This window comes from Capricornis sumatraensis, chromosome 2 (assembly GCF_032405125.1).
Source record: "Capricornis sumatraensis isolate serow.1 chromosome 2, serow.2, whole genome shotgun sequence".
Lineage (NCBI taxonomy): Eukaryota > Metazoa > Chordata > Mammalia > Artiodactyla > Bovidae > Capricornis > Capricornis sumatraensis.
In genome coordinates this window covers 112187254-112204194 of record NC_091070.1, presented here as the reverse complement: position 1 = coordinate 112204194, position 16941 = coordinate 112187254, and the positions used below count along the sequence as shown (strand labels likewise).

Genomic DNA, 16941 nt, shown 5'->3' with positions numbered 1-16941 from the left:
GAGACTCGCCTGAGATGACTGCTGTCCCGTCACAATATCACTTAATCCACACTCAGAAGACAGAGAACAACCCAGAACTAGTTCTTGTTGCCCAGGGAGATTTTGGAACCATGTGTTAATGGTTTCTGTGGGAAAAGAAGGAGAAGTTTCTGTGGTGGTGCTGTTGAAAGTTTTGTCGACACTTTTATGGGGGTTTTTTGTTTGTTTGTTTGTTTGTTTTTTAAAGAGGACTTCCCTGGTGGCGCAGTGGATAAAAATCTGTCTGCCAATGCAGGGACACAAGTTCAATCCCTAGTCCAGGGAGATTCCGCATGCCATGGAGCAACTAAACTTAACAGCCACAGCTACTGAAACCCGCGTACTTACAGCCTTAGCTCTTCACCAAAAGAAGCCAGGGCAATGAAAAGCCAGTGCTCGGCAAAAAGAGTAGCCCCCACTTGTAGAAACTAAAGAAAGCCCGCACGCAGCAACGAAGACCTAGTGCAATCAATAATAAATAAATGGTGTTTGTTTTTTTTAAGCAGGTAAATAGTGAGTATTAGCCAGAATTTGAGTATAATCATTAGTTTCTAAGATCTGTGGATTCACAGGAGTCATTTCTGGGTTATGTTTAATTAAGGAGAATTTTAACGTGATGTTTTTTTCCACCCTTCTACCAGGATATCCCTGGTGGCTCAGATGGTATAGAATCTACCTACAATGCAGGAGACCCAAGTTCAATTCCTGGGTCAGAAAGATCCCCTGGAGAAGAGAATGGTTACCCACTCCGGTATTCTTGCCTGGAGAATTCCATGGACAGAGGAGCCTGATGGGCTACAGTCCATGGAGTCACAATGAGTTGGACATGACTGAGCGACTAACGCTTTCTTCCCACCCTAAGGGTTTGAAATTATACTGCAAAACATGAAAGTTAAAATTAAAGGGACCTTTAGGAATGATTTTCTTTACCCCTCATTTAAAATCAGGAAGACTAAGACCAGTAGAGTAAGACTATTCATGTAATCAAGGTGTTTGGGGAGCTTAACTTTATGTATCCACTTGAGTGGGGCAGGGAGTGCTCAGATCTTTGGTCAAACATCATTTCTGGGTGTATCTGTGAGGATAGTCCTGGATAAGATTAACATTTGAATCTGTAGCCTGAGTAAAACAAATTACCCCTCCCCATGTGATGGGCTCCATCCAATCTGTTAACAACCTGAGTAGAATAAAAGGCTAAGAAACAATTCTTCTCCACCTGACCGTCTTCAAGCTAGAACATCAGTCTTCTCCTGCCTTGGAATGGAACTATATTATCTATTCTCCTTCGTCTGAATTTCTCAGCCTCCACAATCACATAAGTTCTTAATAATAAATCAATAAGTAACTCTCTGTCTCCCTCCCTCTCTGTAAACACACACACATACACACACACACACACACACACACACACTTTCTCTGTCTCTGTTGGTTCTGTTCCTCTTAGAATCTTCACTAACACAGCATCCAGTGTCATTCCAAGGGAGCCACACCCACCTTAATAGCCTCTTCCAACCACTGAGTCCCAGGTCAAACATCACACCATCAGCAGCATTTGCCACCCAGGTCCTGTCATTCTTCTGTGTAACTCAGTGTTCACATGGGTGGCCTGTCCTGAATCTTGCCTTCTCTTTTTTTCAAAAATAATTGAAGCATAGTTGATTTATAACATTATATCAGTTTCAGGTGTGCAATATAATCATTCAGTATTTTTATAGATTATACTTCACTTAGACTTACGATAAAACACTGGCTATATTCCCCGCGATGCACAACATATCCTTAAAACTTATTTATTTTATACACAGTAGTTTGTACCCCTTAATCCCTTACCTCTCTTTCACCTTTCTCCCTGGTAACCACTGTTCTCTACGACCTTGAATCTGCTTCTGTTTTGTTATATCCCTGCCTTCTCTCTTGACTTGTCCATTTCCATTAACCTTCTTTCGCCTCTACTGCAACCAGATCCTTTTCCTCATGTAAACCAATGCAATCAAATACTCCACACTCACTCTGAGAATAACCTTGTAGCACCATAGATAGTTCACTGAATTGCTCTCAGGGTTTCACCTGCCTTTTGACCCATCCTTAGTCCTCCTCGGACATTGTTTCCATACAGAGCCAGGTTTGCTCCTATGGACAGAACCCCCCCACCCCCCACCCCCCGCCCCGCCAGTACCCTAAACCTCCTCCTCTGTCCTGCTTCCCCCCCATCTGTGCCCCTCCCTGTTGACTGTAACTCCTGCCATTTCATCTGTCAGCTTTCTCCATGCATGTACCCGGCTGCAAATTGCTGTTAGAGAAAATCACACAGCTATAAATTAATGATAACAAACTTTATCTGCATTCTTCACGCTGCTCCACAAACATATTGTGTTTCCTATTCAGTCGACTCTCCACATTTCAATAATAATCACTGCCAGATTTCTTCACTCCTCAGATACTTGACCCCTCTACTTCTGAGTTCACTCTCAGAAAAGTACTCATACTCTATTCCATAAAATACAGGGATCCATCAGACAGAAACTCCTTCATCTTTCTAACTGCAGTGGGTTGAATAGTACCCCCTCCCCCTCCAAAATATGTCCAGATCCTAACCCTCAAAATCTGTGAACTTAATTGGAAAAAGAATCATTGCAGATGTAACCAAGAGTCTCCAGATGAGATCATCCTGGGTTTGAGGTGAGCCCTACATTCAACGACAGGTCTCTTGATAAAAGAAAGGCAGAAAGAGTTCTGAGACACAGAGAAGCCAGCTAAGTGAAGACAGAGGCAGAGACCGGAGGTATGCAGCCCCAGACAAGGGACCCCTTCAGAGGGAGGGAGAGCAGATGCTGCTGCTGCTAAGTCGCTTCAGTCGTGTCCGACTCTGTGTGACCCCATAGACGGCAGCCCACCAGGCTCCCCCATCCCTGGGATTCTCCAGGCAAGAACACTGGAGTGGGTTGCCATTTCCTTCTCCAATGCATGAAAGTGAAAAGTGAAAGTGAAAGTGAAGTCGTGTCCGACTCTTAGCGACCCCATGGGCTGTAGTCCACCAGGCTCCTTCATCCATGGGATTCTCCAGGCAAGAGTACTGGAGTGGGGTGCCATTTCCTTCTCCAATGCATGAAAGTGAAAAGTGAAAGTGAAAGTGAAGTCGTGTCCGACTCTTAGCGACCCCATGGGCTGCAGCCCACCAGGCTCCTTCATCCATGGGATTTTCCAGGCAAGAGTACTGGAGTGGGGTGCCATTTCCTTCTCCAATGCATGAAAGTGAAAAGTGAAAGTGAAGTTGCTCAGTCGTGTCCGACTCTTAGCGACCCCATGGGCTGCAGCCCACCAGGCTCCTTCATCCATGGGATTTTCCAGGCAAGAGTACTGGAGTGGGGTGCCATTTCCTTCTTCAATGCATGAAAGTGAAAAGTGAAAGTGAAGTTGCTCAGTTGTGTCCGACTCTTAGCGACCCCATGGGCTGCAGCCCACCAGGCTCCTTCATCCATGGGATTTTCCAGACAAGAGTACTGGAGTGGGGTGCCATTGCCTTCTCCGACACCACCCAGAGTGGGGTAATTTGTCCTGGCATCCCTAAGAAATTAATAATGCCAACAAATCTGACACCTGTCTGCATCCAGACCAGCCCCTCCTTCCCAGACCTCTTACAAGAGCAGGGGTGGACACCTCCCATTTACGTCTCCAGCTAGACTGTGGATCCCACAACAAGGCCTTGTGATCAAGGGTACAAGTCTCAAGTCACATACCCCAATATGAATCCCAGCCCCACCATGTACTGCATGGCCTTGGTACCTATCTGTGCCTCAGTGTCCACATCTCGAAGAAATGGGCTAATAATAGAACTTCTCAGAGAGGCTGCATAAGAGTCAAATGAGATAATGCTCCTAAGACAGTTTCTGTACACACAAAAGGGGTGCAGTGAATTATTTATTTATGCATTTATTATCTCTGGCTGCCTTCTTAGGGACTAAACTATCAAGTGAATACTTCCTCTCTTGTCTCCTTCAGGCTTTCTTTCTTTATGGGATAATTTCTGTGAACACTGAACCATTCTCAACCCTTTTCTTTCCAAAGAGCAAGCAACAACAGTATTTCTCCCTAACCATACTTCTCCTGCCAGTTCCCACTGCGTCCCTAAACTCCAGTTTACAACAGATATTTTCACTTTCTACACTCACTGCCCCCACTTCCCCATCCCTTACTTGTGTGTGAACTCACTGAAATTGACTGTGTCCCTTCACTGGAATTGCACTGGACAAGGCCACATGTCACTAAATCCTAAAGAAAAACATCCGTTATCAGCAATTTTGGCCTCTGTTGCACATTTCTTTTTTTTTTCTTTTTTTTCTGAAAGCTTCTTACCATTGGCTCTGGCACTGGCCCTCCTGGTTGTCTCCCAGCCTCTCTGGCTGGTCTTCTGTGCTGGCTTCCTCCTCTTTTTATGATTCCTTAAAAGATGTGTTCTTCAGGGCTTCTTAGTCATTCTTCTCTTCTTTATGTTTGGTGAGGTACTGACCACTTCCACAACATCAATCTACTCTCAACAGGCTGATTATCCTGACTTGTATCTCCAGCCCAGATTCCTCCCCAGTGCTCCAGGCTCATATGTCTAGTCATTCACTAGACATATCTACCAATACACCTTAGACACCTCAAATTCAACGTGTCCAAGGGGCAATACTCAGCTTCTCTGGCCTTGAGAGTCTACATCTCGTCTAGCACTTGCTATCTCATGAAGGGGCGCCTCCTTTTGTTCAAGCCAGAGAGCTAGCAGCCATTCTGGGCTCGTCTCTTCCTTTGACGCCTTACAACCAATTTCCACCAAGTTTTAATCTGTTCAACATCTTAAATATCTCTCACGTTCACTCACTTGTCTCCTTCTCCACTGCCCTAACGTAAGCCAATGCCACATCACACATACCTCGAAACTTATGTCCTGTCAGGGTTTTCCCTCCAGACCTTCTCCAAACTTCAGCTAGAATAATTTTTCTAAAATACAAATCTGAGTGTGGCCACCCCTGCTGCCATTCATACACAAACTGTTAACATTTTTCATTGCCGGTATCTGTTCTTATAATAAAATCCGAACTTCTTAGAAAGATTTATCAGCCCCTCCATAATCTGGCTCTCAGCATTTGGCTCTTATCCTATAGCCTTCTTGGAGTATTTTTTGTTCTCCCTCTCCTCCATGGCTTCATACCACTTCTTCAAGGGAGACTTCCATGACTCTCAGCCTTCCAGATATTTCATGACATTCTCTGTATGTATTTTAGCAGAGGGCTCACCAGAACATGCCGGGATGCTATAATCAATGTCTGCCTTCCACACTGTACAGCGAGCTCTCTAAGGATCGGAATCATGTCTGTCCTGTACCCCACATTCCCGCATTACCTCCCCCAAGTTCCTGGCACACAGTAAGCACTTAATGAGGACTGGCTGAGTAAATGAACAAATGCTGCTTTTCTTGTGAATAACTCAGTACTTTATACTGGCATTTCTCTAAATTCCCTGTGAATCATGATTATTTGTATATGAAAAAAATGACCATAATTAAGAGTTGACTGAATTAAAGGAGAAGAAGCAATTAAGAGTGATTTATCCATCGCTGGAAGGGTGGAGAGAAAAGGGACCCCTCTTGCATTGTTAGTGGAAATGCAAATCGATACGGCCACTGTGGAGTACAGTATGAAGACTCCTTTAAGAACTAGGAATAATACTACCATATGACCCAGAAATCCCACTACTGGGCATACACTCTCAGGAAACCATAATTGAAAAAGACACATGTACCCCAATGTTCACTGAAGCACAAGCTCATTGCAGCTATTTACAATAGTGAAGACATGGAAGCAACCTAGATGTTCTCTGACAGAGAATGGATAAAGAAAATGTGGTACATATACTCAATGGAATATCACTCAACTACACAAGGAACACATCTGAGTCTGTGCTAATGCGGTGGATGAACCTAGGGCCTACTATACAGAGGGAAGTAAGTCAGAAGGAGAAAGACAACTCTAGTATACTAATGCGTATATATGGAGTCTAGAAAGATGGCAGGGATGAGCCTGTTTGCAGGGCAGCAAAGCAGACTCAGCCGTAAAGAACGGACTTTTGTTCACAGTGGAGGAGGGAGAGAGTGGGATGACTTGAGAGAGTAGTACTGAAACATATACATTTCCACATGTGAAACAGATAGCCAGTGGGAATGTGCTGTATGATGCAAAGAAGCCAAAGCCAGCTCTGTGACAACCTACAGGGGTGGGATGGAGACGTAGGAGGCTTAAGAAGGACGGGACATGTGTATGCCTGTGGCTGATTCCTGTTGATGAGACTGTAAAATAATTATCCTCCAATTTAAAATGAAATAGAAATTTTTTAAAAAACTAATAAAAAAGAGTGATTCATCCCAGAACTCTCCCATAGAGTAATTTAATTCAAAGGAAAAGAATTATTTGACAAAAACCTAGAAACAGTTTAATGGTGTTACCTAAAGATCTTGGAGAAAAGTTTTGAATCATAATGTACTCAGATTAAGACAGACCAAAAAGGATACTTTATAGCAGACTGGTTTCCTGAGGGGTCACTTGGGAAACTATGGAGAAATACATATTTTACTTTAAGAACCTTGAAGAGAAGAATTTGTGATAGGAAACTATGGACAACATCTGAATTTGCGGGATTACTAAATAAGACATCTCTTAAGCTGGATAAAATTGGACTCTATCTCTTATGCTTTATACACCTTTAACCAATAATCCACTCCTCACTCATGCCGTTTCAGATAAGTCTGACATTTTATTTCTCTTGTTTTGTATATGGATCATGGATGAGATTTACAGACAACACATGCGCTGAAATGGGATAGATGTGATCTTTGACCAAAATCAAGTCAGAAAAGAACATAGTTTAATGTCTGTGACGACACACAGATAAAAGAGTATATAAGAAATGAAGCTCACATGTCATAAGGGAAATGTTGTATGCAAGAACACGGACTTCAGAGGAAAAAGATTTTAGATTTTGCATCAGAAAACCCAGGGTGGTATTGCTAAGTAAGATTTCCAGCAGGTGGCGCCCTGAACCAATTAATGTGAAACACAAGCTCCAGTGTGCTGTTAGGCACACCTATGCTGTGCTTAGTCCCTCAGTCTTTCCGACCCCACGGACTGTAGCCCGCCAGGCCCCTCTGTCCATGGGATTCTCCAGGCAAGAATACTGGAGTGGGTTGCCATTTCCTTCTCCAGGTTAGACACACCTACATTTTAAGAATTAAAGTCACTTCCTTTTATATATTCTACTTACACACTCAGGAGATTGTGGAGTCCATGCACTCCGTGAAACACGTAAATACGTTGCACCTAAACACATTCTTCCACTGGGGACTAGAGTAACAGCACATAATGAAGGCTCACATTAACAAGCCAGACATGCAAATATACATACATATGTATGTGAAATTGGGTCTCTTTCTCAGAGCCAGTCTATCTCCTTCAGATTGGTCCTTTAATACCATCTAGTGAATATGCCACACTTCCCTGCCATATCACCATTCTCTCTCTCCACAATAACTAACCCAGATTTCTATGCTCTCTTTAAACACCAACATCCTCTTTCTCCCAGTTACTCTCAGAAGATGGCATGATCACTTCCTTTAAAAGAAGAACTTCCTTTAAATGGAGGAGGAAGAGGAGGAGGAGGAGCCACGTCCATCAGCAGGTCAAACTGTCTTATCTTCCAGACGCCAACAAGCAAATCTGCATCTACACCCATCGTACCCCCTTGCCCTCCTTCCTTCCTTCAGCAAGACAGAAGGCGGCTCTCCAGGCACCAAAGTGACTCCCTTTTAGCATGCTCTGCATCCCATGCCCCTCCCACTTTCTCCGAAACCCTAAGCATCATTCATGCTTTTCTTCTCTATTTCTTTCTCTTGACTATTCAGATTCTCCTTCTCAGTAATTTCTTCCCCAGGGGTTTTTCAAACCACTCAAGTCTCTCCCACTGACAACACAAATAAAACGGGTGGACGTGTAGGTACAAGTTTGACCGTGAGTTAATCATTGCTGAAACCAAGTGATGGGTACATGAAGGTTCATAATACTACTCTGTTGAATTTATTTACATTTGAAGTTTTCCAAAGTGAAACGTTTTAAAAGGAAAAAACAAAAAAGACACTCTTGTTTGGCTCTTCCTGCCTTCCAGCTCACCAGCCTTCCTTCATCCCTTCTCAGCCAGACTGCTAAGAGTAGCCTTTCTGTGTTCTCCCCTCGTCCTCCCCTCCCCTTCCCTCTGCACCCCAATCTGGTTTCTCGCCCTTTTACTCCATAGAAAGTGAAAAAAAAAAAAAAAACTGCCACCGGCTTTCACATATCTTACTCTAACGGATAAGTTTAGTTCTGCTTATTCTTGGCTCTGCAGTGGCACGTGGTACTCAATCAAGTCCCTTCTTAAATGCTCCCTTCCTTTGAATTCAGAAATGATATTCTGGTTTCCCTCCCACTTCCCTTGCCATTGCTTCTCTCTTTTTCTACTGTGCCATTAAACAGTAGAGTTTTTCTTAGCTCATTCTTAGGTCCTTCTCACCCTACTCTTTCTCTTGTGTGATCTCATTCACACTTTTGGCTTCAAATTCCAACATGCAGATGACTCCCAAAATTAAATCATTGATTCAGACCCTGACCCAGCTCTCAGCTTCAAAGAACCTCAAAGTTAGAAGCTCAGCGCTGAGCTCACCTACCCCAAACCTGGCCTTCTTGCAGGGTTTTCCTGTCTTGGTCAATAGTAGGCAAGCCAGAAATCTTGGAGTCACATTTGACAGCTCCTTCTTTTGTACCATTGCCAATCTACTACCAAATCCTGCACATTTTTGCTCATAAATATCTCTAAAACCCATCTACTTTCCTCTAACTACACCACCACCACCGCCGCCCAATCCAAGCTAACCTCACTTCTCACAACGACTACTGAACTGCTATTCAGCTCCAGTGTCTGCCTTGGCACCTTTCCACCCTGTCCTCTGAACAGCAGCTGGGGCAATCATTCTAAAATGCAAAGCTAATCACGTTATTCTTTGGCTTAAAACCCTTCAGTGGTTTCGCCTGTTTTTCGGATGAAGACAAAACCCCTACAGTCATGACAAAGCCCTGTGGGTCAGCTTCCTGTCTGTCTCCAGTTTCATTTCATGCCTCTTTCTGCCTGCCTCTCTGAAGTCAAACCACACTCACTTTTTAGCCATTTATTCTCTCTCCCACCCTGAGACCTCTGTGCTCCCTGTTCCTCTGTCTGGAAAGCCCTTTCCTTCATTCTCTGCCTGGTTATTTCCTACTGATCTTCAGAGTCAAGTCAAGAGACATTTCCTGGAAGAAGCTTTCCTTGGCCCCTCCAAGGAGGTCAGCTCCCTCTATCATAAACGTCCTCCCCTCTGTCGTCTGCCCTTTCATTCGTAGTTGCAATTCTACAATGTATTTGCGTGATAATCTGTGCCTCTCTTTGTTCATCCTTGTATCCCGCCAGCACCTAGTTCAATGCTTAGCACACAGTAGGTGCTAAGTATTTGTTGAATGAGTAACTGAATGAATGTTCATTCTCTGTCAGTTTTCTGTATACTTAACCTGTCTCCAAGCTGCCTCCCCCGGCATCTCTGCGTCAATACTCAGGGGTCACAAACTCACTTTTAATATTAATATATTTCTGTGCTTTTATAACTAGTATATACCAGATACTCATATGCGGGACATGCCAAGCACTATTTTTACTGTAAAGTTTGCAGCCAGATAATTATTTATGTACCTAAAAATGCAGATATAATGAAGCAGAACCCCCAAACTGTACTAAAATATAGCATAAAGCATAAGACTTCAAAGAAATATTGTACTTGTCAAAAACCACTTTAGTCTCTGCTTCCTGACATCTGGGGGTAAAAAAATCACTCTCCTCCACTGTTAGGGGCACAGTTAAGTAAAAAAAAAAATGTTAAAGTACTGTTGGAAGTTTGTACATAATTAGAAAAGAAAATAAGATTCATATTCCTTCAAAATAGGTATAATTGGTGCTAAATTATCTGCTATTTTGGATGGCACCATGACCCTCCTCAAAAGTGGACTATAGATGTAGCAAAAAGAAGATTATTATAGGCTGTTAGCAATTCCCAGATGATGCTCCTCCAAAACTCAGGACTGGGCTGGGTCCATGGCAGGCAACTCCCAGAAAGTGCCCTGGCCAGAAACACAGCAGCCAACCTCTGGGCCCCTATCTCCTCCCAGCTCCCCAGGAATCTGTCTGTTCTCTGGACACCCTGGTGCTCATACTTGGCTTTAAAGCCCAGCATTTCTCCTAGTTGAAAAGACTTCATGTGACCCTCCCCATGGGGCCTGTGAAACCTTGTTCCCAGAACAGGACTAATGATTCCTGCAGGCTTCTATGCTCAGAGCCCGAGAGAAGTCCAGAGCTTCCTAATGAGCACAGGAGACAGTCCTCTTGGTGGTGACTACTGTAAGATGCATCATGCATTTCTTACTCCTTCTAGCACTCCACTATGCCCAAGCATTTTCAAGGTATCGCCATACCTTGAAACATGTGGTCCATGGCTAAGTCCCCCAGAGCCTCACACACAATCTCCAAGAAACTAGCTTGAAATGCTCAATCTGAAGAAGACTGGTTGGACAAACCATCTGTAAACAAAGGAAGCTAGTGTTTGTTTCTGCACCTATTATGGATCTACCTATCCAGACCCTTTTCCATTTTACCTTATTTAATTCTAGATATTAGTTGGCTCTTCTAGAAGAGGAAACCAAGGCTCAAGAAACCTAGTGCATGCCCAAAGTTACACAAGTATACAGCAACACCGCTGATGCAGACCCAGGTCCGTGTCGTCCCCAAACAGTTGTTTCCTCTGCTATACTTGTGTTTCCAGCTTCTCGTATTGTAAGACTCTGTGTCTCACCCACCGTCCATTCTCTCAGTAGAACCATCATAGGACAACATTACATTACAGAAGCAAAAAGATACATCTTCCAAGAAGGACACAAAGAAGTTTAAAGACGTTGTGTTCCATTACAATTCATAGGAACTGAAAAAAGACATAAACACTGAAATCATGTTTAGGAGAGTAGGTTCCATTTCCTATGGCTTTTAAATGCAAACGAAAATGAACAGTTTTGCTAGTAAGTGGAATCATTGTAAAGACAATAAACTAACTAGTTCTAGACAAAATATAACTGATCCGTGCCAGGCTAGCTCTCCAGAAATGACAGATCACTTTTGTAGGGGGACATTGTTATAAAACCCTCCATTTCTAGTGGTGTCACTTGGGAACCACAGTGCCACACCCAGCTGCTTCTAAAAGGTGTTGTGTCCAGCAGACCAGAAAACGTTCCCTTCTCCCCAACACAGGCTATTCTTTACCAACAGTCAAAATTAACCCTTTAACAAATAAATCAGATTCCACCACTCCTCTGCTCAAACCCACCAATGACTTTTCATTAGCATGAAGGAAAGCTTGATCTACAAGACTTACCACTTGGTCTGCAATAGCCCTGAGGTAGTGATTTGAAAATCTGGTGGAGTTTTTTTTTTTTTTTTTTTGCTTTATTTCTGTAATGATTGCGGACCACTGCTAGCTACAGAGAGGAAGGGGACCTGGAGTTCGTGTGTCCTGCAATATGTAGATGAATCTCACACAAAGAAGACCTGCCCCACGTGGTGCACTTCTTTTGAATGACCTACTGAAAGGCTAGTTGCTGGTATCTGGACCTAAAGTCTATCTCATTTTTCCATATAAATACAATTTTCTGCATAGTTTAAAATTTCCTAAAATATTCAGGAATGCAAAATGGTGCATGCTTTGCAAGAATATTTAATTTATTTTGATCATAAATTTATCAACAAGTGTGGACCAGTTTGGAAAATCACAACACTGCTGATGATTGATATTCTTTGTGATATATAATACACCTGCACTTTTTTCGCATATCTGCATCTATAGTTATTGCATTGGAGGTGATTCTTCATATAGGTATAAGACTGCTAGTGTGGTATTTATGTATTAAAATACATAGCGTTTATTATATTTCCTTATATTTCAAAAAAAGGAATTTTATTGATTTGTTTTAATTATACTTATAAGTTGTATTACCTATAAACTTCATTTCAGGATAGTAAAGGAAAAGTGAGGAGATACTAGACTTAACACACAAGGCAGAGTTGGCTGTGATGGGGTTGAGTACATTATGCTGTATGACGTGCCCCGTATTTTTTTTTTTTTAACCACACTACCATGGCATGTGGGATCTTAGTTCCCCAATCAGGGATTGAGCCCATGCCCCTTTATTAGAAGCATGGAATCTTAACCTCTGCACTGCTAGGGCAGTTCCAACATGCCCCATATTAATCTCTGAGCTTGACTCTGTTCATCACTGTCTCCGCTCCAGCCACACTAACCCCTGTGCTTTCCCTCCAAGTCACCAAGCTCATGCCCACCCCAGGCTCTCTGCTCTTTCTGTCTCTGTTTGGAACGCCCATCATCTGGATTTCATGGAGCTCTCTTGCTTCATTTACTCTCCACTCACATGCCACCTCCTGGGAAAGTCTTCCGGGACCATCAGGCTTCACATCACTCTTTTATCATCGATTCCTCCAGCAGGTATCTCTACCTGCAATTCTACCATAATATTATTTACCTACCTAATCCTTGTCTCTGTCACAGAAATATGCACTCCATGAGGGAAGTGGGAAATGCTGTTTTGGATCCCTGTGCCTGGAAAGGGGCATAAAGTGGGTGCTTGATAAATATTTGTAAAGTGGATGAATTAATGCAAGAAGACATTGCCTGTGTTCCTGATCCCTAGGAGCTATGGCTCTTTCTCTTTTTTATCTACATAATTTACAGCCAATCTAAGTCAGCATTAATTCTTTCAAACATATCCATCAAATGCTGACCATATTTCAAGCGGTGAGAACACAATAATAAATAAGACATATCCTGTCTGCACAGTTTGTAATTAATGGTCATTTTCAGCACCTGTGAACCATTTGAGTCCTACAGTGAAGTGACTTTATTTTTTTTTAATCTATCTATTTCTATTTTATATTGAGTATCTTTAAAATGCAATACTTATGACACTTCATAAATTTAAAATTCTCTCTCTTGTGTTAAGAAAAATGTTGCTAGCACGGATATAAGAACTTTTACCAGTTTGGAAAATCTTGCCACTGGTCCTGGTGATGTTCTTCTACAAATTCCCAAAACATCACCCCTCAGAGACTGAGAGAGCTAAAAGCTGGGTGATGCCTAAATAAGTGGAAGCTTTTAGTTCCCTTCAGTGGAGTAACCAGCAGGGACCTCTACCTACCTGGCTGAGATGAAGTCACCTACATAAGGCACACAGGGGCCATCTGCCCTCTGAAGGACTCCACCAGCTAGAAAGCCCATTCCATCTTCTTTGTTAGGGTAGCACAGGTTAGTACCAGCCCCAGCTGGTGGCATACAGCCACCCTGGAGGTTCCAGGCAGCAGCTGATCATTCAGGGCCTTTCATTCCCCTACTGTCTGGCCAGGCACCTTTTCTTCATGCTGAGGAGTGAAACAAAAGCAACCTTCAAACTAACAAAACCTATACACTTGTACACAGCTCTACAGAGCTATACAGAGCTGTACAATGGACTTTCTCATTCATTTTCACATTTGGAAGATGGACAGTACAATTTTGTTTTAATAAATAAGCAAGTTAAAGATCAGAGAGGCTTGGAAACTTGCCAAAGCTGCAACTTAAACCAGTATCTCCTGATTCCAAGTTAGAAAATGGAAACCATTGTCTAGCTACAATCAGGTTTGGGGGATTATCTGTGGAGTTAAATTCTCACTGATATAGAACTTGACCTGAGGAGCTGGCTACATTGCACCCTGATAAAGCACTTGAACGAATCTCAATTCACTGCCTACTTGGGCACACATCCCATCCCAGCTCCCACAATTTCATAAAGACGACATTTCATAAAGAATACATTCATAGAGAGCTTCCAGAATCGAGAAAAGCTTAGAGTGAGCCATGATGACTGTATCCCCTGGTCCCAAACTTTCACAGTGCTAGAAACTGTTGGCACTCAGCAGCACCATTACAATAGAATGATGCAGAAGAGGAGTGGACTAGAAAGATGTAGGTAGTATTCTGGATTATGGCTGAAAACCCTGAAATGCCTCTTCTGTAAACTCCCTCCCTACAACCCCCCAAGCCCCCATCCACACACACAGACCAATTTTTCCTTTCAGGCCTGACCTTAAAGCAAAAAGATCTAGGATAAACTGAGTTAAAAATAAAAGGCTCCAGAAGGGCTGTACAGAGATTTCAGGTCCAAAGGCCATATCCATTGGACTGTCAGGAAAGAGTTAATATCAGAACTGGTGTTCCATCAAAGTAACTCAGGAAGGTAAAGCTGTGTTGGTTCTTATTGCAAGATTCCTAAGTCCCTTTAAAAGTACCAGACTAACTTCCAAAGAATTTCAGGAGTTTCAGCTTGCTGCAAACACACACAAGTCCCCAAGCTAAAAAAAAAAAAAAAAAAAAAAATCAGTCTCCTTCCAGAGTCCTCCTGCCTGCCGTATCAATTCCCCACTTCTTAGCATGGATTGGATTCTCCTATCTCACCCCACCCCAGCTTCTTCAGAGCACAAGTGACAGCTGGCTGTGTCCTCTGGTCACCTGTCCAGAGCTCTGGGTTGGAGACATGCTGACTCCCCAGCAGTCAGGAGGAGAGGTGAGTCTCCTCAAGTTTCCTGAGTTCACCTGAGGTGGAGGTCAGTTCCCGGCTCAGGCAGTTCCCTCTAGCTAACAGACTAGAGGCTGCGATATGAAATGGAGAGAGCCAGACCAGCCCAAAATAGAAAACCAATTCGACCAAGCTCCCAATCTTCCTGAATATGGCCCATTAGATGAAACAGGGAAAGAGAGCTGAAGTGCATGCAGGATGAGAGAGTTGGTGAGAAAACTGCTTGCTGGAAACCAAGAATTATGAAAAGAACATTCTGATACCAACCTCAAAGCCTGTTCGGCAAGCAGGAAAGGCTGCGAACTTTTCAGTCAAGACCACTGAAGTATAAGACCTTGACTTTCTGGGGACAAGTTCATCTCCTGCTGATAATTAGCGTGCTGCTGTGTAGTTTATTCCACTGAGACGAAGAACAATGATTACATCTCACCTTGTAGATGAGGAAGTGAGTGATGAGCTCTAGCACACACACAAAAAGCCTATCCTTTGGAATACAAAAGGATAGCCGACAAAGACAGCACAGGTCCTCACCCTCTACGGGACCCCATCCACCTCCTGACCCATCTTGGTCAAGGTGAGTGTTACCTTCGAGGACAACTGGACTTTTCCTTATCAGCATATGGGATGGTCTGCCTTTTCATGTGCTCAGAGGTAAAGGAATGGAGCCATAGTGGTTTCAAAACCTATGGCCAGGCATCCCGCTCACTCTTTGCCAGTGATTTTTCTGCGAAGCAAAGGATTCAAAGGCTGTGTCAGGCTAAGCAGAGAGATGTAGCAGGCATCTGAGCCTTCGCTAGACAATAGAAAATTAATAAGGGAGAAACAGGGAAAGAACAAAGAGGGAGGAGACGAAAACGAGGGGACGTCCAGGATTCCCAAGGAAAGGGGTTTTCTTTCTCTTCCCAGAGCCCCCAGGGAGGAATAAATATAACTATCAACCTAGCATGACAGCATATAAAATAAAAGAGGTACCTGCCAGGTGACCATCTCTGCCGGGACTCGAACCCGGAACCTCTGGATTAGAAGTCCAGCGCGCTCGTCCATTGCGCCACAGAGACCTCACCACACACACAGCATCAGCACCAGAACTGAAAAAGCACATACCTTCTGCATCACCGAGCCATCTCAGCATCCTGCTCTCTGAGCGGTGGGGGGACAGGGACAGCTGGAAAATCTGGAGTGGAGATCCACCAGCCGGCTCCATCAAAGCTTTTCTCAGTACCGTGGGTCCTGGGGTCCGCAGAGGATCGGAGGAATGTGAAAGTGGTCATTTCCCCAGTCCCAGAATCTCTGATGGAGTAGGACAGAGCGTGAGTATTTGCTCTTCAGTTCCTCCCCATCCCTAAGGGAGGTAGGGAGAACGTCTTTCCATTCTCATGCTAATTAAGCAGAGTGCACCCAGTCCAGGAGAGAAACCCGAAGCCTGCCCTACCTCCACCCGTCTCCCTCACTGTGGTTTCATCCCAGTCCAGCTATTCTCAGACAGGGGCTGGGCAAAGCTGGGAGATTTAGGAAAACCCTCGATCCCCGAGACAAAGAAGCTGCCTCCGTAAAGAAACAGTGTGAACGGCAGCAAAGACTAGCAGGGAAACTGGGCTCCACAAGACGGTACAGCCCTCAGCTTTGAGAGCTGTTATCTATGGAGCCTGGGAAGAGGGAACGGGAGTCTGATACGATGTTCCTTCAGCATCCTCTCTAGAATTAAGGATGGGAGTGGAGACGGAGCAGTGGTCTGTGTGTTTGAGAGACAGAGACAGACAGAGAGGGAAGGTGGGAAGAAGGGCACACGGGGGGGAGGGTGAGTGTGGCAGCTCTGTAATGAAACACAGATGGTCTTCAAGCAACCCTCCACGAATACCTGCCTCCCCCCCCCACCTTTACAGCTCCAAGTCCGCCTTTCTTTCCTCCAGGGCTGTCTTATTTAAAGACTGAGAATTTCTCAGCTGCTTCGGCTTGCTAGAGGTGACCCTAGACAATCAAACTCACCATCACTCCATAACATTACATAAAGACTTCCATACCTACCCCAGATCAAATACAACAGTTCCTATTTTTAAAAGCCTCCTAGAGAAAACAATGCCACAATCACTGTTTCCACTATGCCAGTCCTTCTGAAAATCTAATCTAAGTCCTTCCAACCTCACCTTCAGCTCATTTTATCCTGTTTGAT

The 16941-nt window shown here is 43.8% G+C and overlaps 1 non-coding gene across 1 annotated transcript; it reads right to left on the bottom strand.

Moving 5' to 3' along the window:
- Positions 1-15755: 15755 nt before the first annotated feature.
- Positions 15756-15829, bottom strand: TRNAR-UCU (transfer RNA arginine (anticodon UCU)). Its single transcript has one exon. It is a non-coding gene; the product is annotated as a tRNA-Arg (tRNA).
- Between the last annotated feature and the right edge of the window lie 1112 nt (positions 15830-16941).